Consider the following 19,522-nt stretch of genomic DNA (forward strand, 5'->3'; position numbering starts at 1 on the left):
ACCTTTTAGAGACTGAGTGCCCAAAAACTGCCTTCGCCCCCACCCACAGGGCCATTCACCACCTTCACAGCCCACCACAGCAGATCGCCCAGGCAGCCCATCAGCGCAATGGCGGCCATGCCCTCCACCCGCGCCCTGCAGCATCATCTGCAAGCGACGGGGCGCGAGAGTGGAGTCTTGTCCCCACTGCCCGGCTGCCATGTCCTTGGTTATGCTGCTCCGCATGGGTTGCATTCATGGGCGACTCTCCTCCGAGGGGGCTGCTGGTGAGAGGGGGCCACGGGGAGAGGCTAAGGCGACGACGCACTTGCCCACAGAAAGGGCTCTGAATGCTCTCTATGGCACACGTGCCATAGGTTCACCACCACTGGCATAGGACAACTCAAAGAAGCGTACAAGATTGGAAGACGTGGAGACACCTGGCCCATAAACTCTCCAAATGTCAGACTCGACTGAATGGATAATATCATTATATCGTCATGCTCATACTCAGTAGAGGGAGTATTTAAGTTCCCATGGGAGCAATGGGTCTCTTGCTAGAAGCAACTCCAGCATCTGGCTTGTCTATTGTGACCCTTGGAATCTAGTTATTTACAGCCCCACCTTGTTGACACTAGCTCACTCTCTCCTTTGATCTGATATCGTAAATCTCCGGCTTAACTTTCTACCACTCAGCTTGGAAAGTTACCTTGTTCATCTAAGCCTTATCTACAGAAAATGCTTCTTTCCTTCTGCCTCGCCTTGCACATTCAGACCTGCAAGACTCCTGTAATCTTACAATTACAAATAGTAATAGCGTGAGGGTGAAGGCTGGTTGTAGGTCGATGTGTCTGTTGATGGAATTGCTTCTGGAGGGCCAGGCTAGTATTAGCATTAGCTTTGGTTTCCTGGTCTGGCTGACAATGAGAGATTCCCCAGTGGTCCCAGTTAGACATCCCAAAAAAAGATAACAGCAAGATGCTTATCCAAACCACCCTCCCTTGTAGCACGGATGATGCCGCCTAGTTTGGTAATGAAATGTCTGCAAGAAAACCACCAAGTTCAGAGAGCACCAAGGACTCCACAGTTCTCCTCCTCTTTCTCTCTCTCTTCTTCTTCCACTTTGCAAACCCTACTCCCTCCTAGCACGGATGAGGCCATCTAGTTTGGTAATGAAACGTCTGCAAGAAAACCAGCAAACTCAGAGAGCACCAAGGACCCCACAGTTCTCCTCCTCCTCCTCTTTCTCTCCTCCTCCTCCTCCTCCTCCTCTTTCTCTCCTCCTCCTCTTTCTCTCCTCCTCCTCTTTCTCTCCTTCCTCCTCTTTGCAAACCCTACTCCCTTCTAGCACTGAAGAGGCCATCTAGTTTGGTAATGAAACGTCTGCAAGAAAACCACCAAGCTCAGAGAGCACCAAGAAGTCTTATACTCACCATACTAACCGGGAAGCTTTGGTATCTTCTTGGCCTACTAACACTTTTAAAAAAAAAGGCATTGAGAACCAACAATATTACAATAATGAACTTAGATGTGGAGTCGGTGCTCTGAGCTTGATTGTTGGCTTGCAGACATTTCACTACTCAAACGTCTGCCAACAAATAATAAAACTCAGAGACCCCCAAGAAGTCTGCAATTCAATCCTGCACTACAGATATTCTCTTCTGTTGGAATTTGGATGCATTAATTGAAGCGGATGGAGTAGTAACGTTATTAAACTGCTTTCTTTCCGCCACGCCAATATTGCATGACGAAATTAAATAAACAGGACCGGGGAGGTAGCGATTTCTCCAGAAAGGTGAATTCCTCTAGTACACAAAAGAGAGATAGTTCATTTTGCCGTGTCGTCTGTTACATTTTTTCCTCCTTTGCTTTTTCAAAAAAACATTATCCTAAAATCAATACTGTTTGCATTATTCAGATGTCTCATTCCGGGCTGCCAAAAGACGGGAAGGTTAAAATGACAAAGAGGTCTCGTCTCTACAGATTATTCATGGTCTCTTCTCATTATCTTCTGTTAAATAGGGCTTTGTAAAATCAATATCACAGAAACCTTTTGCTTTTCTTTTCTTATTCCTTCTCTCTCCTTTAGTGGGGAAGGAGAAGGAGAGGAGAGAAGTTTTTATTTGATCTGTGATACATAAATGCATTTCGAGAACTAATCAGGCTCCATCCTTGGAAGGGGTAGAATCAAACCCTGCGTTGGCAGAACTGAACGTGAACTGGTTCACCAGCTCGAATATTGTGCTCGGGGGGTCGCAGAGCTACCAGGTGATCTATCCCGCTTCCCTGCACCCAGGAAAAATTCACCATCCTCTTCTTCTTTCACTCACTTTGATCTCCTGCCTTCCCCCTTTTTCTGCCCCTCACCCACCCACCCACCAGCATGCAACATCATAAAAATAAATACATCAAATGGCAAGCGCCACTGTAGGATGTTGGAAGCCGTAGCTCCATTCAAAGATCGTAAAACTCTCCTAGCTAAAGACGGTTAGATCTGGCTGGGTCAAGGCATTTGTCTGTGGGAGGCTCAGAAGCCGGTGCCCCCCTCCCCCCCAGATCCACACTCAGATGCTCAAAAGGTCAGCAATGGATTCTGACATCATCTCTGCTTAGGGCCATCTGGGGGTCATTAAGGTACAGCTCCCAGACCTCCAGAAGTTGCTATCAAATGGAAATTATGAAATAGGTGACTAAAGGATAACAAGATGAAGGAGGAGTCTCCTGGCACTTGAATTTCGTGCTGGGTGACTTTGTGACACAATCATGGAGTCTGTTTGGCAGCAATAAGTAAGTAGTTTGGGATATCTACTGTCTGTCTGTCTATCCATCTATCTATCTGTCTTTCATCTGTCTATCTACCATCATCTATTATCCATCATCTATCTAATCTATCTATCTATCTATCTATCTATCTATCTATCTATCTATCTATCTATCTATCTATCTATCATTTATCTAATATCTATCTATCTATCTATCTATCTATCTATCTATCTATCTATCTATCTATCTATCTATCTATCTACAGTATCTATCTATCATCTCTATTTCTATATCTATCTATCAATCCATCCATCCATCTCAGGATAATGTTGCAGTATCCAATCTGAGTCGGTCAGACCAACATTTTTTTCTTACAAGCTTTTGGGCTCATGCTAAAGCCCATCATCATTAGGGAACTTCTCTCTCTCTCCAGAATATGTGCACTGGCCTGTACTATACATTATATATGGTTGCTGGTTGTGTGTAGCTTTTATTTGTTAATTAGAATGTTGATGGGATTTTGCAAATCTAAAAGTACACATCTCCCACCCTCTCTTTTACAGCCTGAGAAGGTTAGGGATGGAAACTAATCAAAGAGAGAAGTAGCCTAGAACTAAGGAAAAATTTCCAGACAGAACAATTAACCAGTGGAACGACTTGCCTCCAGAAGTTGTGGGTGCTCCCTCACTGGAGGCTTTTAAGAAAAGATTGGACAGCCATTTGTCTGAAATGATCTCCTGATTGAGCAGGGGGTTGGACTAGAATACCTCCAAGATTCTTTACAATTCTGTTGTTCTATTAATCTGTTGTGGTAGGGAGGTCTCTTCTGAGCCCTTTCCCCCTCCCATTATGCATCTGCAGGCTAGGTACTCTCTTATCCAACCCTTCTTAAGCAACATTTCTTCACTTCTCAAGGTCTTTTTCACATATTATAAGAAGAGACCCATCTCTCCCTGGTTTGTCTTTTTCATTTTCTTTTCCAAAAGACTGTTCAAACTTGAGCACACATCAGAGGTTTCCTGAGCATGTCCACACTTCTTCATTATTTCTCCAGAGACTGCTAGGGCTGGGATCCCACTGCCGTTCCCCAGTTCAGTGCGGCATTGAAGGAAGCGATTCCCAGCCAGTCAAGGGACGTTGAATATTTTAATACTCTTTTTATGTATATTCAATTTGTCTACATGTGGAGATCAGATGGATGGGTGGTGGTGTGTTTTTTTTAATTCAAGTTTTATTCTCTTATTTCTGCGCTGACCTGCATATCTTTTCTGGGAGCAAGGGAGAGAGATCAGGGATGCTTTTTTTCCTTGCTTTCCTAGAATAACTATTTTTTAATGTTTTGAAATGCAACTCTTGCTTTCTACAGGGGGTGGAAGCGTAATGATCTCTGCCTCTCATAAATAATGAGCAAAAATATGGCTCATTGATATAGACTCAAGAATCCAGGCGCATGACAGTCTCTGCTCCCTGACTCATAATGGGTGAATTATACGCCCACTCCTCTCAAGGGCAACACTGAATGTTTGTCCCTGCCGGATTTGGGAACAAAATATTTAGGTGATTTCAAAGGCATGTGTTTTTAAAAAGGTGATTAAAAAATGAGGTGGATCATGGAAAGCTTGAGATTCCGAGAGCAGGATCTCTTGATCCGCAGTTTGAAATTCCAAAGATGTTTTTTTTTTCCCAAAAGGCAATTGGACTTTTTTTTCCCCTTGAAGCCATTTCACTTCTCATTCAAGAAGCTTCTTCAGTTCTGACTTCAAGAAGCTTCAATCAGAACAGGTGAGAAGTGAAATATTTTCTAAGGAAAAACAACAATAAGAAGAAAATCCAGTTGCCTTTTGGAAAAAAGCCCCTTTGGGACTTGAATGACTATGATTTGAGTGATCAAATCTACCATTTAGGTGAGCAAAAACTAATGCCCAGGTAACAATGTCAAACAGTCTATGGAGATTCTCAGTCATCCAGATCATGGTTGTCCCAAAGGTGTTTTTTTTTTAAAGGTAACTGGATTTTCTTGTTTTTTTCTTTAGAAAATAATAATAATAATAATAATAATAATAATAACAACAACAACAACAACAATAATAAAGTTGGAAGGGACCTTGGAGGTCATCTAGTCCAACCCCCTGCTCAGGCAGGAAACCCTATACCATTTCAGACAAACAGCTGTGCAGTCTCTTCTTAAAAACTTCCAGTTTTGGAGCACTCACAGCTTCTGGAGGCAAGGGGTTCCACTGGTTAATTGTCCTCACTGTCAGGAAGTTTCTCCTTAGTTCTAGGTTGCTTCTCTCCTTGATCAGTTTCCATCCATTGCTTCTTCTCCTGCCTTCAGGTGCTTTGGAGAATAGCTTGACTCCCTCTTCTTTGGGGCAGACCCTGAGATATTGGAACAGTGTTATAACGTCACCCCTTGTCCTTCTCTTTCACTTCTCATCTAACAAGCTTCTTCACTTCAGAACTGAAGAAGCGTCTTGGATGAGAAGCGAAAGATTTTCAAAGAAAAAAACAACAAGAATGTCCTGTTGCCTTTTGAAAAGCACCTTTAGGGCAACCATGACCTGGATGACTGAGAATCTCCGTAGACATAGTCATTTAAGTTTTCAAATCTGGGCAGCGGAATTTATCTGTGCTTATCTCCCTTTTGTCAATGCCGCCAACATCGGATGTTTTTGCATTGACAATAGATGGAATTGTCTTTTTCCCTTTTGCTTTTAGAGTTAGATGATGCTGGGAGGTGGGGGGATGTGAATGAGAGTCCAGTTAGACATAACAACACTAAACGTAATGTGAGAATCAAGGTTATTGAGCCCAGAACTGATAAAAAATTGGGCTGGAGTGCTGGAGAGGAAGCCCGCGCTTCAAGCTAATTGGGGAATGTGATTTATGACTGTTAATTGGAGAAGGGAATTGTGCTTTGATGCTATGTGCTCAGGAGGAGGGGAATTCAGTTTTTGGCTTCGATTATGTAAGTGTCGATATTCTGCTACTCAAATAAAATATCCTTTAAGGTAAACAAGCTTCAAAGTTCTTTTGAAGAGTTTCATCTGTCGGAACCATGACACCTTTTCTGGTTTCCATATAGAGAGATGAAGGGAAAGAGAGATTAGAAAAATGATCCCTTTAGATCATTCTTTTGCCCAGTCTCTTCTTTCAGTTTTGACTTCTATTAAGCCACATATTATTTTTTTAATGAAACTATATCTAAATAATGAAACTTCTTTATTTCAATAAAGAAGCAAAAAATATCCCAGGAGAAAGTTGACAAACTTCCCCCCCCAAAAAAAATCTTTCATGGATGAATCCATGTCAGCTGGCAGGAGCTGAGCTCTATTTGAAATTGACTAGACATTTTTTTAAAGGGAAATGTCAGTCCGCTTAGCCACCATAAAGTTGGCTTTGACACCAGTCCCAAGAGTGGACAATCCACTGCCTGACTATAGTACACACAATGAAGGTCCAATTAAACTGATTTATTGCTACTCCTGCCTACACACCGGAATGTTCTCAAGTAACAGTTAGTCCCTGCTTGGAGTAAGATAAGGGTCAATGGAATTCAAGGGAGGTTGAACTTTGGTTCCTTGTGACTATGTAGGGAGTCTAGGCTGATCCCTCTTTTGACTCCACCCTCAGGCTCTGCCACTCCTTTTCCTACAAGGTGGGTCTAAGCCGTTCTTGATGCATTTTGCATTTGTCTTGATAAGACACAGGCTCACTCGTAAACACACAACACCCTCCCCTCCCAGGATATAGAGAAGAAGCTGGTGGAAAAAGCTCCTTATGCTATCTCCAGGAAGTGTGTATATTATATGATTCAGAGTTCTCATTATATACAAAACACAGAAATGAACTCTCGGCAGCTAGGGAAAGATTACCTAATGAGGGGCACATTTGCATATGTGTATGTGTGTATTTCATTTATCACATCCTCAGCAGAATCAGCATGTAGTAGGGAAGCTGTGCTTAATGCAAACTGGTTGGTCGGGATCTGCTCTGCCGTTGGTGGAATTTAAAATTCTGTTTGCCTTGTGCTGGCAAGGGGACAGGTGTCTTCCGCTTAAGTGCAGGCTGAGTATTAAAATAAACATTGGTTTTTTTTAAGAAAAAAACATATATCTATGAAGAATTCTACATGATTTAAAGACAAATCTAAAGAAAAAAGAAAAAGAAGAAAAATGATGTCAGAAGGAAAAAGAAAAGAAACTAAAATTATGGGCTTTAATGATTTCTGAACTTGTCTATAACACATAATTGCATAAATTGCATAATTGAATTAATAGAATAGTTTACTCAGACAAGTGGCACTGATCTCGTGAGATTAGAAGCTAAGTCATTGGTTTTGATACTTTGCAAAATTTCCTAATAATACGTTATTATTGGAGTCACTGATCGGCATTTTATGTCATTAATGTATTGTAAATCCATAGATATAAGCCAAATAATATACTGTAAACCTTTAGATCAGGGCTTTTCAACCTTTTCACCCATTGTACCACTTTTAGGATATGGCAATATCCGAGTACCACCAGTCACCTAGCAAGGTGTCAAAAACTTGATGACCAAAAAAAAAAAAAGGAAAAAAGTGATAAAGTACAGGTAGTCCTTGACTTACAACAGTTCCCTAAATGACTGTTCGAAGTTACAACAGCACTGAAAAACGTGCCCCCCCCCCAAGGCACAGCCGAGCAAGACACCTGCCTGCAGCGCTCTTCCTGCTGTCCGAGGTTTTCATTATTGTGAGGCATTTTCTGTTGAGGATTGGCAGCAGGGGTGGAGTTGGGGATGTTTGGTTTTTATTCCCCCCCCCCCATCTGCTGGATGGTTGCAGCAGGTTTTGGTCACTTCACATGACCCTGGGACACTGTGACCATCATAAATATGAATCAACTGCCAATTGCATATCAATTGTGGCAACTTTCTAGCTGATTGGTGCTTCTTCAGGGCTCAGCAGAAGCACCAGGATCAATGCCGCGCTCCAGCTGGAGCCTGGTGCTGATCCTGGTGCTTCTGCTGAGCCCTGACAGCCTTGAAGAAGCGCTGATCAGCTGGAAAGTGGCACTGATCCTGGCACTTCCGCTGAGCCCTGACAGCCCTGCAGCTCCAGCCATCTTCCGTTCAGGCTTGTGCGGTGCTGCCACCGGTTCAGCTCATTCCCCTCCCCTGCTACCACTTTTCTAGGATGGCCGCGTACTACCTGCCAGGTGCCAATGTACCACAGGTGGAACCCGTACCACTGGTTGAAAAGCCCTGCGTTGGATGTAGATAATAAAATACAAAGGCCTCTCACTCTAAAAATCATTGACAGGATTATAAAACTACGTGGTGGATAAAAATTAAAACGCTCACTTCTAAATACTAAGCTGCGGAGTGAATATGTATGTTCCTATCAGTAAACGTACATAGATCTTATTAGGCTCAGTGGCTGGTAAAACATCAAATGCTAAAGTCATCTAAAAGGCATTTTTAAAAGAGGGGGAAAAAATGAATTATATATTTGTGGGTCCCTAAACATTAAAGTTTTCTGTGTACAGAGATGGCAGCTGAAAGAAATTTTGTCATTCTTCTAGAGAGGTTAAAGGTCCAGTCCAGAAATAAGAAGCTGATCAAGATGTCCTCAGAACGAATGAATCTTCAACTATCTTGACAGTTCTAGGATTCTGCCAGACAGTTGGATTTATGGATGTTCTGGCCAAATGTAGCCTCGGTGTGATAAATTCTAACTGCTTTGATATCTGTGTGATTCTTGAGGCTAATACATCTTAAGAGACACATCTCTTAACTTCTTCCTTGATCAAATGACTGGTAAAGACCAAAATGAAGCTGACACGTGGCTAATGTAGGACAAGGCCAATAACAGTGAAACCTTTGCAAGCCAAGGTGTCAATTTGGGTTTCTCGCTCCCACTCTTGCAGAAAGAGCTTGTGAAAAATGAGACGGGCCGGGTCTGTTGGCTTCTAGAGGTCAGGTTCTTCTCAACGAATCCACGTGGCAGACAAAAGTGCAATCTATTTTCTTCCTTCTCCCTCTCTCCCACCCCCAATAAGACTGACAGATTCAGCTGCAACAGCAGATGGAAAAATCCAATTTCTTGGCTAGTCAAGGAAAAGAATAAGAACATCTCCACAGCAGGCTCAATAACTGAAGTCAAAGGCAACGCTAAGGAAGGATTCAAAGTTGACTCCCCATAGCTCTGTTGACTTAGAAACTCATCTTGGTGAGTTGAGTGAACTTCAAGAAAATGACCTACCTAGACCTGCTCATTTTTCAGAAGTGTTCTAATTCAGCCTACACCATTCTCAACATAACTCCCAAGAGGCAAGAGAGCCAATGCTGTTTTTTTTTTTCTCCAGCCATAGGCATTTTTGCTACTCCCAGTGAATTAGATATTTTGTCTGATTTATTTGATTCCCGGGGATAAAAATAGAAGACGCCTCAAAAGCTTTGGGTCAAAGATTAGATCCCATTGTTAGTCTGGTCCTCTCTTGCTTTCTCCCACCTTTTGGGGGCCAACCACCACAAAGGCATATATGTAACTGCTTGCAACGTTGCTTCCTCTTGGCAAGTCCATTTGTTTAAAAACACAACCTCAGCTTTTACAGGGAAAACTGCAATTTCTACTCAGAAACTGCGGGAAACACTGTAACCATCATAAATACGTGCCAGTAGCCAAGCGTCTGAATCCAACTGACCATGGGGATTCTGCCGTGGTGGTTAAGTGTGAAAAAGAATCATAAGTCACTTCTCAGTGACGTTGTAACTTTGAATTGTCATTAAACCAACAGTTGGGGACTACCTGTACTTAGAATCACTGCACCTTAGATCATGAGATGGAAGAGTCCTCTATGGAGGTCAATTTAGCATCACAAGTTGGGAAAGAGGGTTTCCACTGGACCTATCTTCCAAAATGTCCTTTCTGCTCATCTTTATTCTTCAGGAAGTTCTGAGAAGAGCTGAACAGAAATCAGACAACTTTATGGATTACAAAATGGCTTCCAAGCTCCTGCAATAACAACAACAACAAAATCTAGATAGTATTCAAGCAGATGGAATCTCCTGCTCCAGGCTAGCAATTTTAGGCAAACTCTGCAAATTTTTTGGGTTGCTTCATATCTTTGTGCACAGTCATCCAAGAGGAATGGGGCAAATTATCAGTCTTATACACACACACACACACACACACACACACCCCTTTTAACCTGCCAGAAGAGGTAGGAATTCTTGGAGAAGACATCTTATCTTTTGGGAGTCTTCTCCCTTTCTCTAAGTAGCCCAAACTTTCAGAGTTGGTAAAGCCGAGATTTGATTCATCTTGCAAAGACAGAAGGAGATGGAGATGATGGTGTCCTTGAGACATCTGTTGTATTTACGGTCAGACAAGCAGAGCAAAACCATCGTCTTGAAGAATGGCTCAAAGCTTCAGAAAAATTGCAGCACTTTTTTTTTTTGAACTGTGTTTGCCCTGCACAGCAAATCACAAACAGACAAACTAACGTTAGCCTTATGCACCGTGTCAGAAGGTCACAAAATTTAACATATGTCGTTAGATGATGGTTCAGTGTGCCATGCACACCCAGAAAATTAGGTTTGGTAAACCATGATTCAGTTAAACACAGCTTGTGTGTGTGTGTGTGTGTGTGTGTGTGCGCGCGCGCGCAAATACAATCTTTTCCTTGTTTTTTTTTCCCCCTCTCGTTTCCAACAGGTTTGAACTGATTTTGGTCCTTTATTGCTAGCTGCTGCTATTTTAAAACACCCACAGTGTCCCGATGCAGAATTTTTTAGAAGCATAGTGGGAAATTAAAAGTAGCAGGCCAACATCCCCTCAACCAGAGGCTCCCAACCTTTTGGGCACCAGGGACCGGTTCCATGGAGAAAGGTTTTTCTGCAGACTGGAGCGTGTGTGTGGTTTTGGGTGCTGCCTGCATCCCATAGATGGGGCTTTGCTTGTTTGTGCGGACCGGTTGCTGGCATGCTGCAGCATGGTGCTGGTTCACAGCCCAGGGTTTGGGGACCCCTGATCTAGGCAATGCCAGGCCGTTAAACCATCCTGAAATTGCTAGCTTAGTGTTAAGGGCAAATGCAGCCAATAGTTACAATAGCCATGCTTGTAGAGCGGAGATCCCCAACCTTTTGGGCACCAGGGACCGGTTCCATGGAGAGAGGTTTTTCCACAGACTGGACAGTGCGTGGTTTTGTGTGCTGCCTGCATCCCGCAGATGGGGCTTTGCTTGTTTGTGTGGACCAGTTGCTGGCGTGCCGCGGCCCGGTGCTGGTCCATGCACCGGGAGTTGGGGACGCCTGCCCTAAACCAACCAGCTAATTCTTTGAGTCCCACTCTCCTCTCCACGTTCTCCAAGAAGTGATTTCAAATAGCTTTTCCATGTTCCCCTGCAATGCAGCCCAAAACATTTTACTGCCTGCGTTGAAAGCAAATTGGTCCTCCGTCATTTCATTTACAAAAACTGACATGGCCAGGAGCTGAATCCTAGTTCTATACTGCTGATATGTCACTATTCTTCTCCCCACCTGTAGGTGGTTCAGAAGTTGGCCAAGAGTTCACAGATCAGAGCTGGCAGTTTTGTCACTATTCAATGGCCACCTTAAATGCCACCAACAACAGGTCCATAATTCATGGGAATGGCAGGAAGAAAAAAAAAACTACCGTTTACGGTTAGAAGCCACATTTGCACATTCATGCTAGCAGAAGGCAATTAACTGTTTCATTTGGCTGCATTCTTGTTGGCAATGAGGAATCTTGTCTAAGCAAGGCGGTCCTCTTCAGCCAAGTCTTTGTGTAGGAAATGCGTTTAGCTGGGCAAGCTTTGAAGGGTTCTGATTTACTACCCAGATCTGGTTGGAGAAAAATCACAGCCAGCATGCTAGCTCAGAAGATAGAAGGAAAAATATCCAGAAAGAACACGCTCCTGAATGCTAGCAGAGAGAAACCAGCTAGGACAGTGATGGCGAACCTTTTAGAGACCGAGTGCCCAAAAACTGGCCATGCCCCCGCTCCACCCCCTGCCCCACCCCTGCTGCGCTCTCACCCGCCTGCCTGCAGGGCCGCTCACCGCCTCCAGGGTCCACCGCAGATCCCCCAGCAGCGCCATGGCGGCCACGCCCTCTGCCCGCGCCCTGCAGCATCAACGGTGCGCGATGGGGCGTGAGGGCAGAGTCTTGTCTACGCTACCTGGCTGCCATGTCCTTGGCTGCACTGCTTCACATGGGCCATGCTCGGGGGTGACTCTCCTCCAGGGGGACTGCTGGAGAGGAGGGGGTTGTGGGGGGAGGCAAGGCTGGGGCAACGGCACGTGTGCCCACAGAGAGGGCTCTGAGTGCCGCCTCTGGCACCCGTGCCATAGGTTCGCCACCACTGAGCTAGGAGGTTCTCCTGATGCCCTTCCCATCTGTCACCCGAGACAACCTGGAAGCCTGGAAAAATGGACGATAGTTTGAAAGTCTGACTTACCATATATGCCGACGTATAAGGCGACTTCCGCAAGCGTTAAAATCGGCGCCAAAGACGGGGGTCATCTTATACGCCGAGTCGTCTTATACGCCGGAAATACTGGTAGTTTCCGGCGTGTAAGATGACGTTCTAGGAATGCGACTCGGCGACAAAGACGGGGGTCGTCTTATACGCCGGGTCGCCTTGTACGCCGGCATATACGGTACTTTTAATATAATGTTTATTTTAATATTTTCAAGAAGAGACTGAACAGCCATTTGTCTGGAATAGGATCTCCTGACATGGGCAGGAGGCTAGACTAGAAGATCTCCATGGTTCCTTCCAACCCTATTAATCTATGTTCTATCAGGGAAGACGTGGAAACTTCCCTACCATGTGAAGAGGAGATGATGTGGGAAGATCAAAGAGTTTCTAATAAATGCTGTGCTGAAGCCCCTATATTCAGGGTTCAGGGTTCTGCAACTTAGCCCTCCCTCCCTTTAAAATAAATCGGATTGATAAGACGGTGCATATCTGGTTTTCTTGCTGGTGACTGCTAGGGACTTGATGCAAATCTTCACACTGAACAGAGCTTTCCTGACATTGTTCCCGAGCATGAAATGGTACTGCGCATAAAGGCACAGTTTTTAAAGATGCTTGCAACCAAACTCATAGCAAGCAAAAATAAATAGCCTCTGGCCAAAAAATCAAGAATGGAGGTAAATAATGCACTGGTCTGCCTTCAGGTTTTGGAAAGCCTACGGCAAAAGCTTTCCTGAAATGTTGAGCCTGTTGGTTTGGGTTCCAGTTATTGATCAAGCACGGCCAGTAGCCCGCTGCCCACCTTTTTCTAAGAAATGGAACATACCTGATTAAGTTGCCATCCCAATTAAAGACAATCAGATGGAGAAAATGAGAAAAATTTGTAATTACTGACTTAACGTCAGCACCTGGATAAAGAAGTGTTTGGTTTTTCCTCTTTTCTTTTTCTTTCTTTCTCTTTCTTTCTTTCTTTCTTTCTTTTTCTTTCTTCTTTCCTTCCTTTCCTTCCTTCTTTTCTTTCTTTCTTTCTTTCTTTTTTCTTTCCTTCCTTCTTCTTTTTCTTTTCTTCCTTCCTTTTTCTTTCCTTCCTTCTTCTTTTCCTTCCTTGCTCTTTCCTTCCTTCCTTCCTTTTTCTTTTCTTTCCTTCCTTCCTTTCCTTCCTTTTTTTCTTTTCCTTCCTTCCTTCCTCTTTCCTCCCTCCCTCCCTTCCTCCCTCCCTCCCTCTCTCTCTCTCTCTCCTTTCCTCTCTGCTAAAAAGCCCTTGTTTTCCTTTTTAAATTTGAGGGCACCACCCTTTAATACTCATCTCTCTATATAAAAATATTTTTTTTAGCACTTAGGATTGAATTAAGTCCTAGCAGTTCTATCAGGACCTTAAATTTGCTAACTTGTCACCAAACGTTCCAAGGCACACTGTAACCAACCTGGAGGTTATATTTATTACGGCTATCAAAAAAAACAAAAAAACAAAAAAACAAAAAAACCCTAGCAGGACTGTTGCTGGATTAATTCACCTAGCGTCTTCTTGTATATAGCATTAAGAGTAAAAGCAACGGATGCAAGCATCCTCTTCTATCATTGCTCTCCTGGGCTTCTGGAGATATAACTTGCAAAGCAGCTGTATTAGCAAAAGAGAGCATTACTCTCTATCATTCTGATGTTCAGCATTTAAGTTAGTGGCTATCACTACATATTCTGATGGTTTCCCAGGTGAAAAAGCCATACCTTTTTTCCCCCCTTCTTCTTTCCAGCCTTATTCTAATGGTTTCCACTGAATTAAACTGGAAAAAAAAAAAAGCCCACTACAGATGCTCAAATTTCCTTCTTAACTTCTTATCTTGGAGAACCAATGACTTACAGAAAAACGTACCTGGAGTCTATTTGGCCTCCTTTTACCTCCCATTCCTTTTAACCCAGAGTTAGTGACTATCACAACATATCACTAGATATTTCGTCTAGTAATACTGGTGCTACAATCCCTCCATTTTTAATCATGCAAACTGTCAGGCGCGAGCAACTGGAACCATTCGTGAATCATCTCGAGCAGAAGCTTTATTGTTAGTCACCTAAGTTACAAGAAACTTGCCAGACTGACTGCATTTCCCTGGGAACGGTCAGATAACACTGCAGGGATATGAGGGGGAAGGGGAGAGATGAAGCTCGTACCCCTTTCTACAGTCAAGGATTCTAAGCTTGTCCCCTTCTTAACGCCTCCCTCCAGTCTAGTTGGACATTCCACCACACTTATTGGATAAGTGTGGATTGGATTGTTAGATTTTATTGGATTGTTAGACCAATTTATTTTGCAGAGACAGAATGTTCCTTTGGAGTGAACACACAGTGAACTGTAAAAAACAGAGTACACTTTTGATACGGGAAAAGATTCATACCGTTGGTCATGTGGAATGGAGCATCAGGAAAGGATCATCCAGCTTTGGAGGTATCATGAAAAAAAAAGATATAATCATTCTTCTCAGTGGTAAATCAAGGGTTAAGCCACGCTTTGATATGGCATTGCCCCTTGTCCACCAAGAAAGAGACTCACTGCCCTATTGTCCTCTTTGTCAGGTAGGAAAGATCAGGTTCACACATAAAGGTCCAACTAAACTGAGTTATTGCTATTCATGCTTATGCACAGGAACATTCTCACCTAACGGTTAGCACCTGCTTGGAATTAAATAAAGATCAATGAAATTCAAGGGAGGTGGACTTAAGTTTGCTTGTGGTTATGTAGGGATTCTAGGCTGAACCCTCTTTTGACTCCATCCCCCCCAGGTTCTGCAACTCATTCACCTACATCTTTCTGCTAATCAAGAAACTCATTGCCCCCTTTTCACCCAAAAAGAAGAAATGCTGCTTTCTTCCCACCAGAAAAGCATTGTGTCCTCCCTCCAGGAATGCAAACAGCAACACCACAATTAATCCATTGCTGAATAGATGAATGGGCAGCCCGGGGGGGGGGGGGGAATAGAAACATCCGATTTTATATTCACAGCTTTTGATTGCATTTTGACCGTATGCAATGCCTGTTCGTTCACATTACCTCCAGAAATAAAGGCAGGGGGTAAATTTCATCAGTGACAGGGTTGCCAAGTGTATTTGGAAGGTTGTCAAGTTTCTGGAACACACTGGACACTTTGCGGTTAACAAGGTCATTGATCAGTTATTCCCCATTCTCTGAGGAGGTGGAAAGCTCACTTTTTAGAAGCGGCTTTCCCTTCCAGCTCACTTGCCTGAGTCTCAGGCAGAAAACCTCCCTAGTAAGGTATTAAAATTCTCTGCTTGCTTTGTCCTCAATTGTGTAATAAGCAAACAGCGATAGCAATCTTGATAGAGAGGCTGTCGCGCCTCGCTTAATATGGTGTAAATATTCAAGAGTTCAAGATCATGAGTGCTCCCTAATCTCTAAATGTAAGAACTACAGTGTGTGAGACAGGAACAGCGATGTATAAGCACATACGTGTCTTTTTCATTAACAATGGATAAAAAAAACCCTGTCTTTATTTTTATTTATTTTTCAAATTTATTTGCTGCCCATCTCACGATTCAAGCCAACTGTTGGGTTTATTCTTCATTCTTGTTTGCAAGAGAGATTATTATACATAGACAAGCTGAGTTTGTTTCTAGTTAAAGAGGAATCAAGCGAAGGTCTGAAAAGTCAGGAATCCTGAGATTGCTCACTCTTCTTCCATATTATGGTTGTTATTATTAAAAGAGGTAAATCTCATTCCTTCTAGCTCAGTGGTTCTCAACCTGTGGGTCGGGACTCCATTTGGGGTCGAACGACCATTTCACGGGGGTCGCCAAACAACGCAGTCCGCCATTTTTTCCCCCCTTTTCCTTAGCTGTGCTACTCCCTTTTATTCTATTGGCTTTTGAAAGCCAATAGAAAGACTCTCTTGAATAGAGTCTAATTCTATTGGCTTTCAAAAGCCAATAGGAATTGTCCAGGCTGTCTCTGCCCTGCTGAGCCTGCCAAAAGTCCCATTCTGCAAATGGTGCTGCACCAGTTGAGTAGTCCTCGACTTACGACCGGTTGAGTAGTCCTTGACTTACGACCGGTTGGGGGTCGCGGCATTAAAAAGATTGAGAACCACTGTTCTAGCTAATATCACATCCATCCTTGGATTTGGTAGAAAACTTACCTGTTTCCCCAACTAGGTGCCTCTCAAAAATCGCCGAGACGGCCTGTAGCTCAGTACTCTTCCTGCTTGATTGATATGCTTCCTTATCAAATCAAGTTAAATACCTTTATTACGTTCCTTGACCAGCCCTTATAATAAAAGAGTACAGTTAAAAAAAAGAGAAATAGTTTAACGCAACAATTTGATACCTTTACCATTAGGTTTAAAATAGGAGATAATGTGGTAGATCACTTTTCACTGATGAAGGAGAGAGTCAACCTAGAACTAAGGAGAAACTTCCTGACAGTTTGAACAATTCACCAGTGGAACCACCTGCCTCCAGAAGTGGTGAATGCTCCAAAACTGGAGGTTTTTAAGAAGAGACCGGACAGCCATTTGTCTGAAATGGTGTAGGGATTCCTGCCTGAGCAGGGGGTTGGACTAGATGACCTCCAAGGTCCCTTCCAACTCTGTGATTCTGTTATATTGGGGGAAGGGAAAAATAATAGGACAATAAAACAACATATCTAATGAGACGTTCTGCAAAGTTAGTGCAGGGATTTGGCCCCCTTCTGTATCGTTTTATTTCACTTTCAGAGTTTTGCTCTCTCCTTTCCCAAGGCTGGGATCCTGCATTCACTCAAAAGACCTTCAAGGATTTTGGGACAACTTCCATCATCTCTAGCAGCCAAGCCAATACTGATGCACAGGCAAAAAAAAAAAAAAAAAAAAGGAAATCTACGCCCAACTTGACAAAGGAACAGCTAAAGAATATTTTCAAGAAGAACAATTCAATTCCTCTTGGCAATTCCATTTTCTTGCCTGGTATAGTATACTTTCACGTTAAGTATTGCTTGCTTTTTACTGGCGATACTTCAGACCCTGGGATTCCTTAATATTTGCATAATTTTGGAAGATGAATTTAATATATATATATGGGGTTTTTTTAAACACCCTTACCGCTTTATTATTTGTATTTCGTTTGTTTTAAAAAGCTCTCTCACGAACACACACACACACAAACAAACACACGTGCTAATTCCCTCTCTTGATTTGCATTAAATTTTTGTCACCTTTGTGTTGCATCCTGACATGTTAAAGGCAGCTAAGTGGATTGTTGCCTTTTACATTTCTGGCATTTAGTTCTGGGGTTCCCCCCCCCCTTTCTATTTTACAAATGGCTTACAGGAATGGGAGCAAATTGTCGCTTGCTTCAGATTCGTTATTCACTGTTTTCCATAGTAGCAAGATGGAGAAAAATCCAATAGGTTTCAGCTCGGTTGTGTAGTCTTCTAACCTATTCACTTGACTCTCCCAAATTAGTTTTATTTATTGTCGCGTGTGTGTATGTGACAATATGCTTTATGTATTATTATATGGGTACAATAATGAAATATAAATGTCAGCCTATCTATCATTTCACTGATATGTGCCATTATGAAATGCTAGGTTCTGGAAGCAGTTTAAGAGGAGGAGTGGGAAGAATAATAGAATAACAGAATAACCGAGTTGGAAGGGACCTTGGAGGTCATCTAGTCCAACTCCTGCTCAAGCAGGAAACCCCATACCATTCCAGACAAATGGTCATCCAGTCTCTTCTTTAAAAACCTCAATTGATGGAGCACCCAAATCGTTTCGTTGGTTAATTGTTCCAACTGTCAGGAAATTTCTCCTTGGTTCTAGGTTGCTTCTCTCCTTGATTATTTTCCATCCGTTGTTTCTTGTCCTGCCCTCTGGTGCTTTAGAGAATAGGTTAAGCCAGAATAACAGAATCACAGATTCTTAAAGTACAGATTGTTTTATTGTCCTATTATTCTTCGCTTCCCCCAATATAACAGAATAAGAGAAATCACAGGGAGCTTAGAGGTCTTCTAGTCCAACCCCCTGCTCAAGCAGGAGAGTCTGAAATAGCATGTCAGACAAATGGTCGTCCAATCTCTTCTTTAAAAAATCTCCAGGGTTGGAGCATCCACAACTTCCGTTTCACATTCAATACACAGTGGTACCTCGGTACTCAACTGCTTTGATTTTGACATGAAAACGTTGTCCCAAGTGCTCATCCTTTGTTTGGTACTCAATGCACAAGCTAGAACTTGTCAGTGTTGGCTGCCATGTGACTCACGACATGATTCCTTAAGAGGAAAAAAAAAAAGTTTGGTACTCATCATTTTTGATACTCATCATGCCTCCCGGAAAAAAAATTTAGTGAATCTGCCTTCCCAACTGACTTTTCTTGTCAGAAGATTGCAAAAGGTGATTATGTGACCTCAGGATACTGCAAACCGTCATAAATATTTTGCTTCTAAAAATTTAAATTCTTAAAAGTCAGTACAATCCAGAATACTTAATCAAGCTGGCCATATGATAAAAAGCTTTTAAATATACAAAATGTCATTTATTTCATCCATTGCAAACTAGCCTTTTTAGCCAGGTTATAACAAAATGGCCACACAGCACTTTTCTTTCCAAAAGAAATATTAATACAAGGGAAGTGGGTTTTTTCTTTTTTTAGAAAATTATATATACATAAGGTTTAGAATTATGTAACAGATCATGGGTTAAAATAATACTTATATTAATAGAAGCGGTTTTGGCTACATTATATACATATATCAGAATTAATACCTTTTTTTTTCTTTACGCTCAAACCTGAACAGATCAAAAACACCAATATACTGCTCATCCTTTGCCTAGTCCCAGGTATAAAAGTATTACTTCAGGATAGGGCATATTACAAACGAGGATAGGAGTTGCAAAGTAGGAATGTTCTATTTTCCATCATTTCATTAGATTTAAGAGCCATCTTAAGCCATTGTAGAGCAACTTTATGCAAATAAGGTAAGGCTGTTTTTTCCTTCCGAAGCTTCATGGAGAATGATTCAGTCAATATTAGGGAAGGGAAAGGATGATGAAGGGAAGGGAAAGGAAGGGATGGGGAACGGAAAAGGAAGGTAAGGGATGAGAAAGGGAAAGGGAAAAGAGAAGGGATGAAGAAGGGAAGGGATGAGGAAGAGATGGGGAAGGGAAAGGGAAAGGGAAGAGAAAGGAAGAGAAGGGATGAGGAAGGGAAGGGATGAGAAAAGGAAGGGATGAGGAAGGGATGGGGAAGGGGAAGGGAAGAGAAGAGAAGAGTAGAGCAGAGCAGAGCAGAGAAGAGAAGAGAGAAGAG

At 42.6% G+C, this 19,522-nt stretch overlaps 1 protein-coding gene across 1 annotated transcript in view; it reads right to left on the minus strand.

The window, feature by feature from the left end:
• Positions 1–18,135: 18,135 nt before the first annotated feature.
• Positions 18,136–19,522, minus strand: part of SNX29 (sorting nexin 29) — a 109,384-nt gene continuing 107,997 nt past the window's right edge. Inside the window, exon 23 of the transcript XR_005558736.1 lies at positions 18,136–18,485. The gene's annotated coding sequence lies outside the window, so the exon portion shown is untranslated. The remainder of the gene's footprint in view (positions 18,486–19,522) is intronic.

The sequence above is a fragment of the Crotalus tigris genome, unplaced genomic scaffold (assembly GCF_016545835.1).
Source record: "Crotalus tigris isolate CLP2741 ecotype Arizona unplaced genomic scaffold, ASM1654583v1 scf7180000019173.45859301935:6455823, whole genome shotgun sequence".
Lineage (NCBI taxonomy): Eukaryota > Metazoa > Chordata > Lepidosauria > Squamata > Viperidae > Crotalus > Crotalus tigris.